The following is a 23,181-nucleotide window of genomic DNA, read 5'->3' as shown; positions in this document are numbered from 1 at the left end:
ATTTATTTTGCTATGGGTCCTTTATCACCTAAGTTAAATAAACTCTAAATGGCTCATCCATAAATGGTAGTTAAAATTCTCAATATTCAAATGATAGTTTTAATATAATAATAAATGTGTTAGTAAGGTGTCATTAGAGGTGGTTTTGGAACAGATTCATAAACTAAACAGTAAAAAGTCACCAGGACCAGATGGTATTCACCCAAGAGTTCTGAAGGAACTCAAATGTGAAATTGCAGAACCACTAACCGTAGTTTGTAACCTATCATTTAAATCAGCTTCTGTACCAAATGACTGAAGGATAGCCAATGTGACGCCAATTTTCAAAAGGGACTCCCGAGGTGATCCTGGCATTTACAGGCTAGTAAGCCTGACTTCAGTACCAGGCAAACCAGTGAAAACTACAATAAAGAAAAAATTGTCAGACACATAGATGAACATAATTTGTTGGGAAAGAGTGAACATGGTTTTTGTAAAGGGAAACCATGCCTCACCAATCTACTAGAATTCTTTGAGGGGGACAACAAGCATGTGGACATGGGGGATCCAGTGGATATAGTGTACTATAGAATAAGTTTTATACATGGTAAAGCGGATTTATTTGAGGTTTGGACCCCATTGGAGTTGGGCATCTAAGTGTTAAAGACAGGCACACTTTCCAAGTTGCTTTCAGTTAAGTCTGCAGCTTTGAAGCACATGGTTCAGACCCTGGGTCTGTGTTGGAGCAGACTGATATGTCTGGCTCAACAAGACAGGTTGCTAGAGTCCCAAGCTGGCAGGGAAAGCAGGGGCAGAAGTAGTCTTGGCATATCAGTTGCCACCCCCCAAGAGGGCTTCTGTGATCCAACCTGTCACACATGGTACATCCACATCTTGAGTACTGCGTGCGGATGTGGTCGCCCCCATCTCAAAAAAGACATATTGGAATTGGAACAGGTTCAGAAAAGGGCAACAAAAATGATTACGGGTATGAAACGGCTGCCATATGAGGAGATATTAATAGGACTTTTCAGCTTGGAAAAGGGATGACTGAGGGTGGATGTGACAGAGGTCTATAAAATCATGACTGGTGTGGAGAAAGTAAATAAATGTTATTCACCCCTTCTCATACACAAGAATTAGAGGTCATCAAATGAAATTAACAGGCAGAAGGTTTAAAACAAACAAAGGGAAGTTTTTTTGTCACACAACGCAGTGTCAACCTGTGGAACTCCCGGTTAAATAGCCCACAGCATTTATCAAAATTTCAAGTGGTGCTCTAACTTCTGCAAAAAAGAGTTCCAGTTTGAATTCTACTGTGTATTATATTATAAAATTTAAATAGTGATATAAACTGAGAGCCATATATTATGGTATAGGCTCAAAGGGCAGAATTAAGTTTCAGCTGAACTCTGCATTTCCTGACTTTTATATGCTTTATTTATTAAACTTAAATAATGCATTAATATTTGCTCTCCTCTCCTTCTTCTGCCTAATGTCACATATTAAAATCAGAAAGAAATAAGAGATCCAAGGTCATGCACAAGTGGAGGCAAGCAGGGGTGCACCCCCCATCCAACATTCATCTACAAAAATATGCATTGCTGCTCCAGCCCTGGTGGCTGAACTCAGTTTGCTGCCCCAGCCCTCAGTTGCTGCTCTAATGTGTCCCTCTAAAAACTCTCAGATTTAAATTCCCGTATACACCCTGATAAGATGGGCAAACTCAAACATATTTCAATATTGTTTGATTTGACCTGGAATGACCTTAATCAACAGGGTGACTATTTCTTGTAATATATTAGAAGAGTTGCCAGTATAAAACTTGTTTAAGGAATTAATGAAAATTAACATGGTAATAAACACCACAATGAGAAAGGCTGCCAACACAGTAAGGCATTTAATACTGTATTAGTACAGAAACACCATTCCAGTCTATCCTGGTTCATTTTCAATATTGCCTATATATGCCACTATATACACATTTAAATTTTTGATGTAGTTAAGATGTGATCATGCATGACGAGCAACAGGATTTTTCACCTATTTCTTTATAGTTTAGGTCATATAAGGTACATGGGACAAATCCTGCAATTCTGCCCTCAGTTTATTCAAATGTACAAAAAACACCTAACCTAACAGTTTTAGGGGCCTGTAGTATTTTTATATAAAAGAAAATATACAGACTAAGGCTCCAGTCCTGTGAACGGTTATACATGTGAACAACTGCACAGACGTGTGATCTAATTGACTAGTGCTACCGAAGGTAGTGAAGTTACTGATGTACATTTTCGCAGGGCCAGACCCTTAGGGGAAAGTGCCCCATACATTGGGTGTTGATTCATAAGTCAATCCTGAGCAAAATGAAATACCACCAAAATAAGATACAAACTGCTGCCTCTGCTCATCCCTATTCCTAAACCTTACAGCTCCACAAAAGTCCAAGAAAATAGATGCACCTTCCACAGCATTCCCAAAGTGTTCAGATTTTTTACCCTTGCTTTTCTAACCTGTGAAATTTTTCACTATTTTAACTTGTTTCCTGATTCGGGAAGAAAAGAAAATTTTGAATTACTGGAACTTCTCACAAGATAGAAACTCCATTTTCCTAACAGTTGTACGCCAATAATGAAACCTTGTTGACAAGTTCAAAGTCGAGCTAAATTCTTAGGAACTGAGTGGTTACAGTCTCAGAGGCTACAGAGTGAATAAGGTTTCAGAAGCCACCCCAGCACCTAGTCTTTCTGGACACAAAACCAATCCTTCTGACTCCCGAGTACTTGAACACACCCTTCTCCCAGAACGCCACACAACAGGTGTAAATCTTCTGGTTTACAATTTAACTGTCTCAGGGCCATTTGGTAGTTGTGAGGCAGTCCACATACAAACATCTCCCAGTAACATCTTTATGCTCTTATATTTAATTATGAAAAGCCAGGAAAATGCATTTAGGATGTTTTATTGTTTTGTTTAATCTGTAAACTCCCTCACTGGCTCATTGCTTCCTTGGGAGACCTATGTTTCACTGGTCAGGCAGGGTCCTCTACCTCATTGCCTAACCTGCTCCTGCAGCAGTATGCCTCATCTTAATCTGGTGCAAAACGGCTTTCTCCCACTTCGCCCATGTGAGTTACTTTACAGACTCCTACAGCAGTCAACTTGCTTCCTTGCTCTGACTTTCCGTGTTTTTCCACTGCTCTCAAAGCCATCTCCCTTCAGACAAGAGGAGGAAGTGTCTTCTCCCAGCTATAACAAAGCCTTTGTTGCAAGGTGTTTTTCTTTTAGCAAATGATTGTTGAGTGCTGATTACTCTCCATTGTCTTTTGCTTGGCAGAGAGGTGACAGAAAATTATTCACAATTCAGAAGTGATACAGAAAGAACCCCCAGATTGTCACAGCTCCACATGTACATCATAACTTTAAAACTAATAAAAAAGTTACCTCCTTCACCTTTCCCAAAAGGTGGACATTTTAATGATGATCTATTATAGAATATATACCTTTAGAGAACAAACAGCTACAGTAAGTAATTCTCACTTCTTCGAAAAATCTCATCATACAAGACTATCACTGTCCACAACTACAAAATAGAATGCTGTTGCTGAGGGGATGGGTGAGGAAGGTAACATGTAATCACACTAGAGATGCTGCAAAAGGCAGGAAGAATTAAAGGGAGGTAATATGCCTTGAATATTAATAACAAAACTTTCAGAATTTGTATGACCAAGAAAATTACAACGAATTGGTGAATGTGTCAACCTTGAAAGAAGGTTCTGTAACAACGATGGACCAAATCTTTACTCCTGTTCTGAGGAAGATCCTAAGGAATATTGCTTAGTGAAAGTGTATAGAGAATTCTATAGGAATTGCCTTGCTAACAGCACACCTGCATCATATAGAATGGGATTTGACATGATCTTAAAAGTCTTGACCTGGCAAGATGCAGCAATGAGAAATTTAAACAGACAGCCATTTGAACATGGTTCTCTTGTAGACAGTGGAACCTACTGAATTTGTGTCAAAAGGAAAAGCAGTCTTGACTTTTCCAAGGGCTTTACTCCACTCCAGAAAAAGCCTTCTGACACATAAGTCTGAAAAATGGCGTTACTTAGAAAGTCATAAAAACTGGGACAAAATGTGCAAAGGACAACTAATTAAAGGTGAAACTCTGAGATCACTTTAGGAGAGAATTTAGGAAACACCTGTAGCTCCATCTTGCCTTTGGAAAGGTGGATCAGACACTATAGCCTGAAGCTCAATAATCCTGCCAATTAAGGGCATAGTTATAAGGACAGTGACTTTCCTTATAAGAAATGGCAGCTAACAGGTATCAAACTGCTCAGAAAGGGTTTTCATCAGCACAGGTAGGATACTGGTAATATGCCTCAGTTAGACTATAAGCACTTAGGGACATGGACTGTGTCTTACTCTGTGTTTGCACAGTGCCAAGCAGAACAGGAACCCAATCTCAGTTGTGGCTCAAGGCACTACTGTAATAGAAATAGAAATAGAGGAACAGCAATGCAGGCTTTTAAAAAGATGTCAGTTATTTCCTTGTTTCACAAAACTGAAGTTGTTTGTTGGACGCCTACAACTGCAGAGCTGAAAGTGCAATGTCCATCATTACAGAAGGCTGTCACAGGGAGCTGGTCCCTGTAAATAGGCTGGACCAGAGCAGATGAGCCCAATCCAGCCAAATAAGGCCGACTGGGCTACACCTGGGCTTATAAAGGGCTGCTAGTGGGCACCTGGGGCAGGAAAGACTGAGACAAGCTGAGCCTTGGAAAGGGAAAGCCACACTGGAGTGGAGCTAGCTCCTATGATGGATCCCTGGAACAAGGGGTCAGCAGCTTAGGGCAGCAGGTTGCTTCAGGAAGGGAGCAGAGCTGACTGAGACTAGGAAGTTGCCAAGAGAGGGAGTACCAGAGACCAGGGAAAGGTGGCTCTGAAGCCTGGAGCTAAGGATGGAGGTAAAAGATTGTTTTCTGTTTGTTTGCTAACCTCTGTTAAAGAAATAAACTTCCTCACCAAGGACACATGCTTTGGAGATGGGGGAGAAGCCTGGCCCAATGACATGGGCAAAAACACTAAGAAGAAATATGTAGCATTCATCTTTGATGGAAGCATTTGTGCACAAAGTGTTGGAAGCCCTGAAAGGCGAGCAGCTCATAAGATCTGCAGTAACAACTTATTTATAGAACTAAAAAACAGCACTAAATTAAAGAAAAATATTAAAAAAAACAACGCCACAGCACATCTGTAGTAACATAACAGAGTTAAAGAAGAAAAAAAACTGCGGGGAAAAAGTAGCATATCATTTACCATTAACTCCATACCAGACATTAATATCCAATGGCAGAAAGTAACAAGCAAATTAAAAAAAAAAAAATCTGTTGACTACATCGAATACTGAAATGGCAAACTGTATTTCTGCTACAATATCTGCATGAGGTGGCAAATGACATTTCCAATTCACTTTCCAACAGGACAGGAGACAGTGATAAAGATCCTTTTGAAAATGCCTTTAGCAAGCTGTCTGACCATGTCCCTCTGAAAAAGAATGTGGTATATAAAACATTTGTCTTCAGGCAAATGAGACAAGAACGAGATGAAACACTGACTGATCTTTATGGCAACTAACACTCATGTGAGTTTTCTGACTTGGATTGTGAGATCACTTAGTAAACAGTTCAATGTTGTTCATCAACCAAACTTTGCAGAACAACTCTAAGCAAGCCAAAGCTCATGCTGGACAATCTTATGGACCTTTTGTGACCTATGGAAGAGGCCAAATCATGGCACTTGAGCATGGAAAACAAAGTATAATCTGTTCATATTCTAGAGTCACAAAAATGTATAGCTCCAGCAGCCTATGTCTGAAGCAGTAAGCATGCATTTCGAAAAACTTGCAGAAGATGCAAAGGATCACACTCCCACCCAAGAGGACACTGTGCTTGCACAACATTATGAAAAAGGAATATCACAACTGCAATAAGAAAAAAAAATCATGTGGCAATGCCTATCCCGACTGAGAGAATTCAAATACAAGTCATTGTCATGGTATAATTCCTCACTCTGTCCAAAAGATGGGGTACCAGCATGAATTCCTCTAAGCTCAATTACCAGCTTAGTACTTGTAGCGCTGCCACCAACCAGGAATTCCAGTGCCTGGTACACTCTGGTCCCCCCAAAACCTTGCCCGGGGACCCCCAAGATCCAGACCCTCTGGATCTTAACACAAGGAAAGTAAACCCTTTCCCTCACCGTTGCTTCTTCTCCCTGGGTTACCCTGGAAGATCACTGAGATTCAAACTCCTTGAATCTTAAAACAGAGAGGAAAATCCACCTTCCCCCCTCCTCCTCTCTCCCCTTCCCAGACTCTCCCTGAGAGAGAAAGTAACCCTAACACACATAGAAAATTAACACCTCTCTCACCCTTCCCTCCTTTCTCCCCACCAATTCCCTGGTGGATCCAGACCCAGTCCCCTGGGGTCTCACCAGAATAAAGAAACAATCAGGTTCTTAAACAAGAAAAGCTTTTAATTAAAGAAAGAAAAAACAGTAAAAATTATCTTTGTAAATTTAAGATGGAATATGTTACAGGGTCTTTCAGCTATAGACACTGGGAATACCCTCCCAGCCTAAGTATACAAGTACAAATTAAAATCCTTTCAGCAAAATACACATTTGAACTCCTTCCAGCCAAATACACATTTGCAAATAAAGAAAATAAACATAAGCCTAACTTGCCTTATCTACTTAGTACTCACTATTCTGAACTTATAAGAGCCTGTATCGGAGAGATTGGAGAGAAACTTGGTTGCACATCTGGTCCCTCTGAGCCCCCAGAGTGAACAACCACCAAAAACTAACAGCACACACACAAACTTCCCTCCCTCAAGATTTGAAAGTCTCCTGTCCCCTGATTGGTCCTCTGGTCAGGTGACAGCCAGGTTCACTGATCTTGTTAACCCTTTACAGGCAAAAGAGATATGAAGTACTTCTGTTCTATTAACTCTTACTTATCTGTTTATGACAGTTATAGAAAGGGAAAGCCCTCTGGAGACATATGGCCAAGAGGTGAGATCATCAGGCTGATCAAACAATATCTTTGACAGGCATTCTAAAAAAGCTGAATGACGAGATATTGCAAATAAATCTCCGTAGATCCTCCTCCTGAACAGTAATTTTTAGGGGACGTCATACACGTCCATGGGACCAGTACTGATGTAAGTGCTGCTAACGGTCAGGATGCCTAGTTGGAACTCTTGACCCTGGATCCCTCAATACAAAGTCTTCAAGGACTTTTGGGCCCACTTTAGCATGACAGACTGAAGAAGACCAGAAGAGCTTTTAAGTGCTCTATGAAAAAATATATAGTTCACAGAGATTTCTGAAAGAAAAAACTTACCTGTGAGCCAGTCAGAATCTACTCTGTGGCACAGGCTAGAGCATTCATGCCTGCACATCACGTGAAAGACATTCTTAAAGCTGACAAGTTGCTTCTCCTCTGTCCCTTAGAAATAAAAGGGGCTACAGGAAGAAGAAAAAAAGGCACAAACATGCAATTCAGCAGCAAAAGTGTCAAAGTAAGAAAGTCCAAGCCCTTTAATGCTGTCAAACCTTAGTCCCAGATTTGGACCTTAGCGTCCAAAATATGGGGGTTAGCATGAAAACCTCCAAGCTTAGTTACCAGCTTGGACCTGGTACTTGCTGCCACCACCCAAAAAATTAGAGTGTTTTGGGGCACTCTGGTCCCCCTGAAAAACCTTCCCTGGGGACCCCAAGACCCAAATCCCTTGAGTCTCACAACAAAGGGAAATAATCCTTTTTCCCTTCCCCCCTCCAGGTGCTCCTGGAGAGATACACAGACACAAGCTCTGTGAATCCAAACAGAGTGACTCCCCCTCTCCGTTCCCAGTCCTGGAAACAAAAGCACTTTCCTCTTCACCCAGAGGGAATGCAAAATCAGGCTAGCAAATCCAACACACACAGATCTCCCCCTGATTTCTTCCTCCCACCAATTCCCTGGTGAGTACAGACTCAATTTCCCTGAAATTTCCCAGAAAAGAAAACTCCAACAGGTCTTAAAAGAAAGCTTTATATACAAAAGAAAGAAAAAATACATACAAATGGTCTCTCTGTATTAAGGTGACAAAATACAGGGTCAATTGCTTAAAAGAATATTGAATAAACAGCCTTATTCAAAAAGAATACAAATCAAAGCACTCCAGCACTTATATTCATGCAAATACCAAAGAAAAGAAACCATATAACTTACTATCTGATCTCTTTGTCCTTACACTTAGAAACAGAAGATTAGAAAACAGAAACTACTTCTCCAAAGCTCAGAGAAAGCAGGCAGGCAGACAAAGACCTCAGACACAAACTTCCCTCCACCCAGAGTTGAAAAAATCCGGTTTCCTGATTGGTCCTCTGGTCAGGTGCTTCAGGTGAAAGAGACATTAACCCTTAGCTATCTGTTTATGACAAATGCAATAGAAGCTGCTACAAAGCTTGAAGCCTCAATTTTTTGACAGTTGAGACAGTGCTAATGGAGCTCTTTCAGGAAACTTTAAAAAAAAATAGAAACCTAACTGGCAGTTGAAACATTCAACAGCACTGTGGAAAACATTGGTTGGAAGCAAAATGAGGTCTCAAAGATAAAATGGGTTGCAGTGCAGTTGAGAAACCATTTGCAGCTACCACGATGAGCTTCCTCCCTGATAAAATAGAACTGGTAGCTAAACACTATAGATTCCAATGCAGGGTTTGGCTTGAGATGGTCCACATTGGAACCAACAGCTTAGTTCTTTGAGCGTGCGGTTTGCAGAAGCAGTGACTGACCCAAGAGCAGATATTTACTGGTATCTGCAGCTTTATTATTTTACTTATGTCCAAAAGGGCGTGAGCCACCTCTAAGTACAGATAAAAAGAGAAGATCCCAAATACAAAGAGATTAAAACTAATTTTGAACAATAGGCTATGAGGGCAATAACGAGACAGTAGAGTAGGGTAGTAGCAAGGTTAGTATCCAGCCTGATGCATCAATTTTTATTTTATGTTTATAACAATACAAATGGGTGAGGAATGAATAAGAAAAAAATTAAACTGACAAGTTTCTTGAAGGCATTACAGAATATTTGAGTCTTACATTTCTATCCCTTTTCACGCTATTTATCTATTTAAAAAAAACAATGAGAAAGGAAGAAAAAGCAAAACCAACAAAAACTAGTGTGCCAACTGGAGAATCTGTCAATGTACAACATATGAGCTATGGTTGATGTTATGAAGTTGCTGCATCACTGAATACCTCAGTGTATGTGGAATCAGCCATCTGCTGCAGGGTCTAGTGCTTAATCTCTCCCAGGCCAAGGACAATGGAGATTCATTGACCTAAATAGTTTCCCATTCAGGTGGGAGCACCTAAGAACAATTGGATGGCTGCAACCTAAGGGAAACCATTTCTCCCCAGCTGTTCCAAAGAAGGGGGTTGGAAAAGTAGAAAATTACCAGCAGAACAGAGGAACAAAGAAACCAAGTGTTGGGACTGGCTTTTAAAAGCTTAGATGCTGGCAAGTTTAGGGAACCCAAAGAGACATGCTTATTCAGCTAGAGGGGATCTTCAGACTGCCTGACATACTCATGCTGAAGAGAGTCTGAGGCCATGGCTACTCTAGAGAGTTGCAGCGCTGGTGAGGGGGTTACAGCGCTGCAACTTAGGATGTGGCCACACTTGCAAAGCACGGCCAGCGCTGCAACTCCCTGGTTGCAGCGCTGGCTGTACACCCGGTCATGCCTCGGATGTAGCGATTCCAGCGCTGGTGATCCAGCGCTGGTCAGCAAGTGTGGACCCCACCAGCGCTTTTATTGACCTCTGGGGTATAAGGAGGTATCCCAGCATACCTTTTAAGCCTCTCTGGTAATCCTGCACACTCCACTGCCCTGGGCTCAGCTGACCCCACCTTTAAATGCCCCAGGAATTTTAAAAATCCCCTTCCTGTTTGCTCAGCCAGGGGTGGAGTGCAATCAATCAATCAATCAGCGACCATGCCTCCACACCCCAGACGAGCCCCAGCATGGAACAGTTCCGAGCTGCAGGACTTCATCAGTGTTTGGGGTGAGGAAGCTGTGCAAGCACAGCTGCGCTCCAGCCGGAGAAATTATGATACCTATGGGCAGATATCACAGTCCTTGCTGATAAGGGGCCATGAACGGGACGCGTTGCAGTGCAGGGTAAAAATTAAGGAGCCGCGCAGTGCTTACTGCAAAGCCCGTGAGGGAAATCGCCGCTCAGAAGCTGCCCCCACGACCTGCTGTTTTTACAAGGAGTTGGATGCCATACTTGGGTGTGACCCCACTGCCAATCCTAGGAGCACGATGGAGAGTTCAGAGCAGGGAGAAGTGGGGGAGGGTGTAGAGGAAGCCGAGAGTGAGGCTACTGGGGTGGAGGGAGACACCCCGGAGTCCCAGGAGGCATGCAGCCAGGAGCTCTTCTCAAGCCAGGAAGAGGCTAGCCAGTCGCAGCAGCGGGAAGTTGCTGGTGAAGAAAAAGCAGAGGAGCGTGCTCGGAGTAAGCAGATTTTATGTTTTGGGAGAGGAGGGTTTGGGTTATGGCTGCCTGCATGCATGCCTAAACGTGGAATAGCCCATTGATTTGCTCTATCACGTCTCTGTAATTGGCCTCGGTAATCTCTTGAAAAGTTGCAGCCAGAGCGTGGGCAATGTGCTTTCGCAAGTTTATAGGGAGAGCCACCGTGGTCCTTGTCCCGGTCAGGCTAACTCGTCCGATCCACTGTGCAGCGAGGGGTGGGGGGACCATGGCTGCACACAGGCAAGCTGCATAGGGGCCAGGGCGGAATCCACATTGCTGTAGAAGACCCTCCCTCTCTTCCCAGGTAACACGCAGCAGTGATATATCTGGCAATAGGAAACCCTGTTGAGAATGTAGGGATACTTCAGTGCAGGGTGCCAGGTTTGTGGTCCCCCCCCCCTTCCAGCAGGTAGCCAGCACCGCGGTGCATTCCGGTCTCCCCACCTCCCTGCCAGCAGGTAGCCAGCACCACTGTGCGTTCCGGTCTCCCCACCCCCTTCCAACAGGTAGCCAGCACCGCGGTGCGTTCCGGTCTCCCCACCCCCTTCCAGCAGGTAGCCAGCACCGCGGTGCGTTCCGGTCTCCCCCCCGCCTTCCAGCAGGTCGCCAGCACCACTGTGCGTTCCGCCTCCCTCTTCCCCCAGCAGCTGGCAGTTCCGCGGACCGCCTCCCCCCCAGCAGCTCGGCAGCTTCATGTTCCCTACTGTCCCCTGTGCAGGCCACCAGCTACCTCCTCTACCCAGTGCAGATAAACACCAGTGAGCCATCAGTCAGTTCCCCCTCCCAGGTGAAGTCGGGGCAGAAACACTCACCCCATTGCTCGCCATGCCTTCGCTTCCCTGGCCTCTCTGTGTTATGTTAGGTATGTGGGAATGATGCTACAAAAAGTCTACAAACTCCTTCACTGTGTGATAATAAACAATGTAGCCTCTGTGTATTACATGTTTCTATCTATGTTTTTTTTAGTGACCTTGACTACTGTAGCCAGATCACCGGCCTCACGTCGGTTGCAGAACTTGAGAAAAAATCCGTGAAAATCAAAAGAAGAATTGATCAAAGCAGTTATGAATCACTACAACAGAGAAAGTAGGAAGACGCAGGAATGGAGAGAGAAAATGTATGAGTGGAGGCAAACACAAAGCAGGAGAAAGGAACTGGCTACCAAAAAAACCTCAAAGCACATGATAAGCCTCCTGGCTCGCCAAACTGACTCTTTCGAGTCTCTCGTAGCCATGCAGGCAGATCTGTACCGTGGTAACCCACAACCCTCCCAAAGCTCTCTTTCTTGTTCTCCAGTATTTGCACAAAACACCTTTCTCCAGCAGCCAGTTTCTTATTACCTCCAGCTGACCCCAACACCTGTACGATCACCTACCAGCCCTGATAACTACAATCCTTACCCTGTGCACTCCACCCCCATTACTCTGCAGCATAGTAATCCTGAAGTGCAGCAGATATTGAACAGCAATCCAAACAGGACATATTCAAACCTCTGAATGTACAGTCCACCACCCTAACCCCCCTGGCTTTTTATGTACTGTACTTTGAATAAAGGATTTTATGGCTTTTACAATACTTTTTATTATTGCAGAAAGTGGAAAATACTGTACCCCAAGGTAGAAAGGAGCACAGCAAAGGCACCAAACATTACTGTTGGCTCTCAGCATCAAATTGCTCCCTTAAGGCATCCCTAATCCTTGAAGCCCTTTCCTGGGCCTCTCTAGTAGCCCTGCTCTCTGGCTGTGAAAATTCAGCCTCTAGGCGTCGAACCTCGGAGGTCCATTCCTCACTGAATCTTTCACCCTTCCCTTCACAAATATTATGGAGGGTACAGCACACGGATATAACAGCGGAGATGCTGCTTTCCCCCAAATCTAGCTTCCCATAAAGACACCTCCAGCGGGCTTTCAAATGGCCAAAAGCACACTCCACAGTCATTCTGCACCAGCTCAGCCTGTAGTTGAACCGGTCCTTGCTCCTGTCAAGCTTCCCTGTATACAGTTTCATGAGCCAAGACATTAAGGGGTAAGCGGGGTCTCCAAGGATCACAGTGGGCATTTCGACGTCCCCTACTGTGATCTTGCGGTCTGGGAAAAAAGTCCCAGCCCTCAGCTTCCTGAACAGGGCACTGTTCCGAAAGATGCATGCATCGTGCACCTTTCCAGGCCATCCTGAGTAAATGTCAGTGAAACGCCCACGGTGATCCACAAGCGCTTGCAGAACCACGGAGAAATACCCCTTGCGATTAACGTACTCTGATGCCAGGTGGGGTGGTGACAGAATAGGAATATGCGTCCCATCTATTGCCCCTCCACAGTTAGGGAAACCCATTTGTGCAAAGCCATCCACAATGTCCTGCACCTTCCCCAGAGTCACAGTTCTTCTTAGCAGGGTGCGATTAATGGTTGTGCAAACTTCCATCAGCACCATTCCAAAGGTGGACTTTCCCACTCCAAACTGGTTCGCCACCGATCGGTAGCTGTCTGGAGTTGCCAGCTTCCAGACTGCAATAGCCACCCGCTTCTCCACTGGCAGGGCAGCTCTCAATCTCGTGTCCCTGCGCCGCAGGGTAGGGGCGAGCTCAGCACACAGTCCCATGAAAGTGGCTTTTCTCATCCGAAAGTTCTGCAGCCACTGCTCGTCATCCCAGGCTTGCAGGACGATGTGATCCCACCACTCAGTGCTGGTTTCCCAAGCCCAAACGCGCCGTTCCACGGTGCTGAGCACGTCTGTTACTGCCACAAGCAATTGAGTGTCTTGAGCGTCAGGCATTTTAATATCATCGTCTGACTCCTCACTGTCACTTTGCAGCTGAAGGAATAGCTCCACTGCCATGCTTGATGTGCTCGCAACATTCATCAGCAAGGTCCTCAGCAGCTCAGGTTCCATTTGTAACAGAAATCTCAGAAATCGCGCTGCAGACTCACAATGCCGCCAAACTGCTCGGAATGTGTAGCAAAGCACCACAGGGCGTTGGAACGGGAAGCGGAAAGACCCGCACACTTTCTTCCCCTTCCCACAAGCCACAGCGCCAAAATGGGACGAGGTGCTGTGTGGGATAGCTGCCCACAATGCACCACTCCCAACAGAGCTGCAAGTGCTTCAAATGTGGCCACACTGCAGCGCTGGTAGCTGTCAGTGTGGCCACACTGCAGCGCTGGCCCTACACGGCTGTACGAACACAGTTGTAACTACCAGCGCTGCAGAACTGTAAGTGTAGCCATGGCCTGAGAAGAGAGTCTATGACAAAGAAGAAAAGACTGAGCTGGACAAGAGAAGTCTATGGAAGACCAGGGATTCCCAGAAAGAGACTGACCAAATCTCATGTGATGCTCAACTCAAGAGTGGTAAAGAGAGAGAGAGAGAGAGAGAGAGAGAGAGAGAGAGAGAGAGAGAGGTGTTTTATTGATTTCCTTAAATCTGTGTCTCTCGTGACATGTGCATAAGTAAGGCACGCTTGGTTTTAGAAATCTCTCTGCAAAGTCTGTGCATTACTTGTTTCAGCTATCACATGCCCCCTGAAGAGCTAAATTATAAACTGTGTACACACTAGAATGGAGTGCCAGGAAAAGTTGTGGTTGACTGATCGGGGAGACGTTCATGTTAGGCACTGGTTTTGGGGCTTTGAGCAGTTGGATCACAGTGTCTCACTTCCAGGAAGGGGTACCACACAGGAGTAAGCCTAGAAGCCAGAGCTGGAGACAGTGGCTGAAGCCTGCCCATTACCTGGGGAGATGAGAATCACATGGAACCAATGTGTGGGTTTAAACACAGCTGTACAGTAAGCATCCACAAAGGGGAGCTCAGCCAGGATTATGACAACTAACAATACAAGAACTGTCTTAAGCGGTAAGCTGTCATCTGGGTTTGTTCCTCACTCAGGAGCTGTGGAGGTACAAACAGAATGAGCACCTTGGAAATTTATATGAAATAGAACAGTCTACTCATTATCCTATACATTCAGCATTCAGTGATCCAAATTTAATATCGGAACCCCTGACGTTGTATAAACCATCTCACATTATGTCCTTTTCAAAAGAGTTAGAAACAGGTTTAGTACATGGAACATAGGAGTTTGTGGGGGCAACTGTTCAAAAAATAGATATAGGTTCTGAATAGTTCACTAAAAGTGTCCAAATGAATATAATTTTCATATTTCAGTGAAATCAGTATTTCCAGCAAGAAAATAAAAAGCTAAAGACTAAAAGAGAGAGTGTAGTGGGGTGGTTACCCCACTCCTGCCCTGAAGGGCTTAAAACAGCCCTGGGAGAGGGCTGTGGCAGGGAAAACAGCTGCCAGGCTGACTTGGGAAGCAGCTGCAGCTGGGTCATGCCCCAGTCAGGCCTCAGCTGGCCCTATATAAGAGGCTGGGAGCCAGGAGCTCGACAGTCTCCTCTAGCTGTGGACCTGGCTGCTGGGGAGCTACAGAAGGTACCTGGAGTGGAGCAGGGCTAAGGAAAGGCCAAGGGAGTTGGGGAGCTCCGGCCTGGAAACCCCCGAGGCTGCGGCCTAGTATAAGGCTGAATTGGTACTGTGGTTGCAGGGGACAGCCCAAGGCTAGGCAGAGGCAGCAGGTCCAAACACCCCTTGCCTGTGATAAGTGGCAATTAGACTGCAGTCCGCCCCAGTGAGCGGGGGCTAGATGGTGGCTGGCAGTAGCCATGTACTGAGGCGAGGTGGAGATAGAGGGAGGGGAGACCTAGATCTGTGTGGGATACTGTAGGGGGGCAGCACCCCAGGTAAAGGGGCACCGTGGTCCAGGAGGGGGGACAGAGGCCAGCAGCAAGTGGGACACTAGCCAGCAGAGGGTGCTCTGATGACTGGTGAGCTAATTCCTGAGACGACCAGCAGGAGGCGCCAGAGTGGTGAGGCACCGCACCGTTTACAGAGAGGTATTTCAGATCATCCTAGGAATGCTGAAAATTCATCAGGCTCTCTGTTACACCATCTCATAATATGACAACATGAGGTCATTTGATTAAATTAAGGGCAGGCATATGAAGGAAATATTAATTCCACAATTTCACCAATAAAATAAATTATTGCTTCACAGAGGGCTCATACAAGTTCTGTGGAATTCATTGCTATAGCTGGTAAAATATTAGAAACAAAAGCTGTACATGGAGTTTTAAAACCTGGATAATTTGAGAACTAATAACATTTGTACTTATCAACAGTAAACCAGGATAAGGCTTTTCATATATCAGGGCACAAGCTGATTTCCTTGTCTGAAAGGAATTTATTTAGTACCATGAACAATAGTAATTGCTATCTTTACAGCCAGTGCCACTGTGTTTAGTCCTCCACTCATGCAATCAAATTGTAAAATTAATACAAGTCTATACTGTGAAAGACAAGACCATTCTGCTGCTTTTTGGTTCTATGTGCCCAATAGCCACAGCAACAATTGCAGCCATATATACTTGTTCTTTAAATTTCAGAACTAGCGTAGGAAGCATACAGAATGAGTCACTACATTATGGGAGAACATTTTTTTTTCAAACATCAGTTCAGGAAGTGTTGTGATACATCCAGTTCTCTAAGGATATGACTACACTGCAATTAAAAACTTGTGGCTGGGCCATGACTGCTGACTCAGACAGGGCTTGGAGTAAGGGTCTGTTTAATTGTGGTATAGATGTTCGGACGGGGGCTAGAGCCCAGACTCTAACTCTCTGTGAGACTGGAGGGTCCCAGAGTTCAGGCTTCAGCCAAAATGTCTACATCACAATTAAATCGTTCCTTTGTCTGAGCCCTGTGAGCCCGAGTCACTTGGCATGGGCCATGTCTTCACTGCTAAGAACAGGTGTGTTTTCATCTCGGGGTAACTAACATGTGAGCTATCCCAAGATAAAGGAACAGTGGAGATAAGGCACTTTAGTTTTCTTGTGAGGTAAACTAGGTGAGGCAAGTACATACTCCCCCTCCTATGACTGACCTTGCCTAGTTTACTTCACAATAAAACTAAAGAGCCTGATCTCCACTGTGTTTTTACCGAGGGATAGCTCATGTTAGTTACCCAAATGTAAAAATGCACCTTTCCTTAGCAGTGAAGACAAGGTAGTTGTCATAAGGATGCCACAGCAATGGTATAGGAATAAATTAAATACATCAGTAGCCCTGCTCTGGATGTAGATAGTCAGGTAGTGAATTGCCCTGCTTGCCTAAATGGAAAATAGATTCACTGTGTCTCCAAAAACACCTTTTTACAAATTTCTGGTTTTTCATAATTTGGTTTCAAATGAGAGAACACACTGAACTAACTGTAGCTGAGGCCTGGCCTGACATGAGTAACTAATACATGCAAGGAGGCTTCATTTCTTGGAGGATAGAATTAGGGAGGTAAAGAGATAGGTCAGTAGGCTAAATAGACAGAATATCTGAGCCAGCTACAATAAGAGGGAACATTTTACTAACAATGGACAAATTAGGAATGCAAAGAGGAAGTCAAGCATGGATGATACATGGAAAGAACATGCTGCACACGTGTTGGTTCCAGCAAAGTGACCACACCAATCCAAAAATGTGTGATGTAATGTACAATAAATGCATTGAGACATGTAGATGTATACAAAGGGAGAGAGTTTCTCTGTAACTCTGGATGCGTGGTTCACTTTATACTCACCCCCTATGTTCAACTCTGATCAGCTCTGAAGGGCCATAATCCATTTAATGTGGATGTAAGATCTTAACTGCAGTTTCTGCTAAGAACTTTTCATATAGGTACGGAATCCACAGCTTGGCCTGTGCCATGGGGGCTGGCTAACAAAGAACGATACGTAGCTAAGAGAAAGCTGGGGTAAACAGATAACCTTGTGTGTTTCAGGTCAGTGAGCAGAGTCAGAATAACTCTGAATGTAATTGGGCATCCTTATCATGAGTTATAGACACATGAAATGCTGAGAAAGGTCTCACAGTTACTCCTTAATGTAGGGAGGAGATAGTGCTACAATACCCCTCAGATCTCAGACAGAGTTTGGGGAGAGGTCTAATATGATTGACATGAGTTATGACACCCTCCCCTCACAGATGTATGCCAATCCTAGCCCACAGAAATGCAAGGGTAAACTTATAAACTCTTGTATACTAATTTACTGCTTTTTGGCTTTAAATCTCCAGGAATGTACCTGTTGGTCAACTGGAAGAGCTGCTACCTCATTCCCCTGGACCCCTAAATTAGGATTTAACCTATGCACTTTAATAGACAGTTTGGGGGTAATTATCTGTGTGTCAGCAATATGTTAATTTGAGCCTTGGTGGAGCCATTATGTAATCTCTTAGACCATTGGCTTATTGTGCTTATCTTGTCTTGCTGCTAGAAACTAACCAGGGGCTTGGGAAAACCCATCCCCGTTGCTTCTCTCCGCTCAATGAGCACCCTATATAATCTATTGTAATTAATTGTTCTGCAGTGTCTCTGAACCTAATAAGCAAGGTGACACTCCACCAGTGCTGTGCATAATAAACTCCTGTGCTTGACTCTACATGGTGTGGATTAATGTTCCTTCAAGCTCAGCACAGCTTTGTTGCATACCAAGTAAAGGATACCTAAGTGACGAAATCAGGAATCAAACTGAGTTTTTTGGATCCCAGAGAACTTGATGAAGTGTTCATAGAATCATAGACTATTAGGGTTGGAAGGGACCTCAGGAGGTCATCTAGTCCAACCCCCTGCTCCAAGCAGGACCAATCCCCAGATTTTTACCCCAGTTCCCTTAATGGCTCCCTCAGGGATTGAACTCACAACCCTGGGTTTAGTAGGCCAATGCTCAAACCCCTGAGCTATCCCTCCCCCCAAAACTGGACAAGGTGTTCTGAATAAGCCAAGTGGATATAGTCTCAGCAGGAATACCAACACTAACAGAATTTTTCTGTAAGTGGGTGTTGCCTGAGCAGGTGGGCAGAAGCAGCATCATTGCTTCTGTATGAAGCGCTGGTTTGTTGTTTGTTCACCTCTCAAATTTCAAGTTCTGTCTTCACTGAGCTTCTGTGCTAGTGATTCAATTAACAACTCAAACAGAATATATGTGAGCAGAGAAAACAGAAGACAGCCTTGCTACATCCCCTATTCCACACTGAATCCACTACATGTTGATGCTTATCTTTTGCTTTACACTACCACTGAACCTGACAACAAATTTGATGTCATTTTTACAATGAAACAATTCCTTTTCCACCTATATACCTCTTTCTCAGAGTCTAAACATAACAAAGATGCAGTTAATTGAGAAGACTGGCAACATCAAGAACTTTCCTGATATTGATGACAACATGCTGTTCTTTAGAAACCCCATTTGGTCTCTGTTTTTTAAGATGGACAGATCATCCTTTACTTGTCTGGATAAAATCTTTGGCAGAATTTTGGCAATTATTTTAAACCCCCTTAAATCCAAGGACAATCCAAAGAAAATGGAATAGAACAAATCACTTAACGAACATTGAAGAATCCATCATACTGACAGACCCCTCTCCTCCAAGAGAAAGGAATATCACCAGCATAACATAATGAAGACAAGTTTACTTTCAAATCTCTACATCAGTTAGAACCAGTGGAATAAGAGACAGAACTCACATTTAATTAAATGAGTATTCAGTTCATTCGTTTCTTTGCTGTATTTGAAAAACTGGATGTTGTGTGTTGCAGCTTGCTTGGAAAAGGGGCCTTGCCAAAATATGTACAAGTCACCTGTTTTAAGCACTTCTTAAATGTGAATCCAAGTGCGCTAACCTTTGTTTCCCATGAAGCAGTTAAAAGCTTCCTGCTTTTCTCAGTTAATTATACATTGTCCTTTGGAAGGTGTGCTTAATCGGTCTGATCAATTTTTAAGTGCCATTTATTTCTCTTAAAAGCAACCCATGACCAATTATATTACCCATGACAGATCATAAGGATGGCAAGATTAAAAAAAAATGATAGTTAAGTTAATTGGAACTATGTTCTAAAGCAACTGCCGCCCCTGGGTGACAAATACAGAGGGCCTACAGGAGACCCTGACTCTGAGCCAATGGAGCACCCATTTTAGCTGCTTCTTTCATGAAATAATCTCTTTGCATAAATGCCTGGCCTTTTTGTTTTACATTTTTAATCCTGCTACTCCCAGACACACCTCAGAAGAACCACCCCCAATCCTGTCGGTAGCTGATAAATCATGGTTGTGGAGAACAGTTAAATCCAACTGCAGTTTAAATAACTATCAACTTCACCATTCTCTATAACAGTTTCAATAGACACAGATTCTATCTGGAATGCACACATGTAAATTGTCAACCCATTGTGCATGGGTACATAAAGAAAATTATTATAGTGCTTGGACAAATTTAGTAAAGTTGGTACAGGGAATTATAAATTGCACTTCCTTGCAAGAGCAAAACCCCTTTCATCTCAGGAGAAATTCAAGTCTTTGGAGCTCCATGGATTTTTTTTTCCATTAGTGGTGGAAGGGCATAAGTCTTGTTGTGGCCTTGAAGGACCTCGATGAGTGAGGAATCTTCCAGAGAGCTCCTTAATCAGTACCGTGTTTTGCTGCTCTGGCCATGCCCTTTTGACAGCATACAGATCCCCGAGGGTCCCCACCACAAGTAATTCTTTGTGTGATGGCATGGAACTAAAAGAGATCCACACTCCTTGGATACATTCTTATGCTTCCTTAGCTAATTCTTTAGCTACCCAGAAGCACAAAATTATTCAATTTACATTTTTAAATGATTAAAAAAAATTATCAAGTGGGGAAAACTCTATAGAAAGACCAAAAAAAAAAAAAAGGCAAAGTCAATGAAAACCTGAAGTAAAATCAGGTGATGTGTATGTAGTTGAATAGCTATAGAATAACTGCAGTAATCCACTGTTATTGAACATAGTTGAAGATTGTTTTCAATCTCTGGTGATGAAGCTCCTAACAGTTACTGGTTCCTTGGCTACTGACTGTTTCCAACTCTCATGATTTTTAACATGAGAGGCAGGAATTTGGCAGAGCTGAAGCCACTCTCACGATGACATTGGAAACTTCACACTTCTAGTAATTTGAGCCACGCAATGGGGGGAACCTCCTTCTGACTGGGGCTGGAAGAGCAAAACCAATAGGGGGCCAGAACCAATGTGGGGACTGGGGGACAAGATTTATGAGCAGATTAGGATGTGAGAACCTCTACAGTGGGGCCAAAATCACCTTAGCCAATACATTTGGGAGAGTGGGCATCACCAATTGTTTCTCTCTCACACACACACACACGGAATGGGCAGGCGGAGTTCAAACATCGAAAGAGAACAAAGAACACACAATATAATCTTTAAAAAAAATCCCATGATATTTTAATGTCATGAGGCTGACAATGCTGCCAATGTACATGGCACTCTGAACACAGGCCTCAAGACGGGATTTCACTTTTATGGAATAATGTACTTACCTATCTCAAAGAAACACAGTGAGAATTACCATATAGTTAATGTTAAAGTTCTTTGAAGATTAAAAATGCTATAAAAGGTACTAAGTGATAATATTCTTGTCCAGTATTTATAAACTTCAAATCTTCATGATTTACATTGCTGGAGTACTATAATAACCCTATCTCCCAACTCAGGGCCAACCACCAGATCAGGTCAAACACAACTGGAGATCAGAACAGTTGTTCTGACAGAAGCATTTAATGCATTGAGCATGTGTAATGTAATGTAATTAATTAAAATATTTTATTAACTGCCTGCTCCCAAAAATTATAGTTGTGTGTGATGAGCAAATTCTAAATGAATCTAAAATAATAAGTAGGGGTGAATGGACTACATGAAATTCAGAGATATAGCTCTTCATTGCAGACAACCATAGAGCCAGCCAAAAATGGTGCTCAGGAGCCAGTTACATTTTCTGTTAAATAACTGTTAGCTGCAGAGCTATGATGCTCAAACAATCTGCAGGAAGTCCTGGGTATTTTCTGCTGAGCTCTTTCTTTCATATTAAATAAATGCCTCTCTCATTTAATAGTGACAATACAATATAGACCATTGACACTGATAACGACTCAGGATAAATTCCAAGGTTACTGAAGCAAAGCTTTTGATTTAGGTGGAAAGATTTTACAATTTAAAAATTCTCTCTTAAAAAAATTATATTCCAGATATCTACAGGGGGGAAAAAACACGAGACGTTTGAATCACATGAAACATGTTAGGGTGTCTGATGAATCAAAAGGGAAGATTACTGTGGATGAATTGAAGCAAATAAATATTAAACCACTTTTTAAAAAAGAAAGATCAAGAAAACCATAGGTGTTCCTGTTTAAAATCCATCACATACAGACAGACAGTCATCTAGTACTGGGAGTTTCTATCCTTCAGACTCCTCAAAGTGGTCAGAGTTAAAACAAGTAATGGGCTTGTACAGAACACAGTTTATCTTGACTTTTAGAAAGCTCTTGATAAAGTTCTGCCTGACAGGTTATTACTTAAGCTAAAAGTATCAAAAAACTAAGTCAGAACACAAAAATTGAAAAAAACTAGTTAGAGAAGACAAAATAGAATAGCCAAAGGAAGATCTATATCCAACAAAAGGAAAATATTGAGAGTAACATACTGTACATGTTAGTATTTGAGCAAGAACAGCATTTTCAAAGATAAGAAAAAGTGAGCCAGAGACATCCAAGGATTAAAAGGAAAAGAAATGTGGACAGGTTAAAAAAAAAATCTTCACCTACATAGCTTAAAAGAAAGTTGCAAGAGAATGGAATGGAAGCATACAAAACTGCAAAATATGTAGACTGCATCAGTCTGGCTTACATTTTTATCTTAAAACATAAAATCAGACAAAATGGCTCAAAGGGAGATTAAAGACAAATTCAGGACTTCAAAAGGACATTTTCTCAGTGAAAAATGCTTGAATGGCCTACATATGTGACAAAGATTCAATTTTTAAAAGTCACTATGTGATAAGCCACAATAAGAAAAAATATTAAAAGGAAAACTGCACTATTTGACCTATTCCAGCAATATGAAAGTTCACATGGTAAGAAGTACATGACCCCATGAATCAACTATGTAATAATGTAATGCATTTCTCCCCTCTCCTAGGAAGTGGGTGCTGGGGTAAGTGTTTGTGTGTGGAGTGGGGATGGGTCCGAGAAAGGATAATGGACAAATATTTTCCTGTTATGATCCTTACTGTTTGCTCTAGTGGAATACAAGAACTTCTGTAATCAAGGGTAACTGTGTAAATGAATTTAAAGAAATGTCGGCAAACCAAGATATGCCAGATGCGTCAGCATTCTTTTAAACAGAGTTTTAAATTATAACTGGCACTTTTTGGCTTCTGGGTGGGGTTAACCATCTTGCTTAAAAATCATGTCATATCAAGCACTGGCAGAATAAATAACCTACTAAGTACTGTAAATGTAAAAGAGTTTACAGGGTGCTTTAAAAATGTTTATCATCATAAGAAGTGCTTGCTTAATATTAAACACTGTTCTTTTATGACTCAATCATTTTTCTAATATCAGAGTTATTTATGAATTATCAGAGTTTCCTATTTCTTCTCATAAATATACATACAAAAATAGGGAACAAACCAAACTAATAAAGGAAATGCAGCAGGAAATGCCCGTTTCAAAATACTTTCCATAAG

General features: G+C 42.8%; 1 protein-coding gene across 6 annotated transcripts in view; it reads right to left on the bottom strand.

Annotated features, from left to right (window-relative positions):
- Window positions 1–23,181, bottom strand: part of EPHA6 (EPH receptor A6) — a 917,633-nt gene that overhangs the window by 752,330 nt on the left and 142,122 nt on the right. The window lies entirely within an intron of this gene.

Source organism: Gopherus flavomarginatus, chromosome 1, assembly GCF_025201925.1.
Source record: "Gopherus flavomarginatus isolate rGopFla2 chromosome 1, rGopFla2.mat.asm, whole genome shotgun sequence".
Taxonomy (NCBI): domain Eukaryota; kingdom Metazoa; phylum Chordata; order Testudines; family Testudinidae; genus Gopherus; species Gopherus flavomarginatus.
The sequence above is the reverse complement of the archived record's forward strand: the minus strand, read 5'-3'. Positions and strand labels throughout refer to the sequence as shown.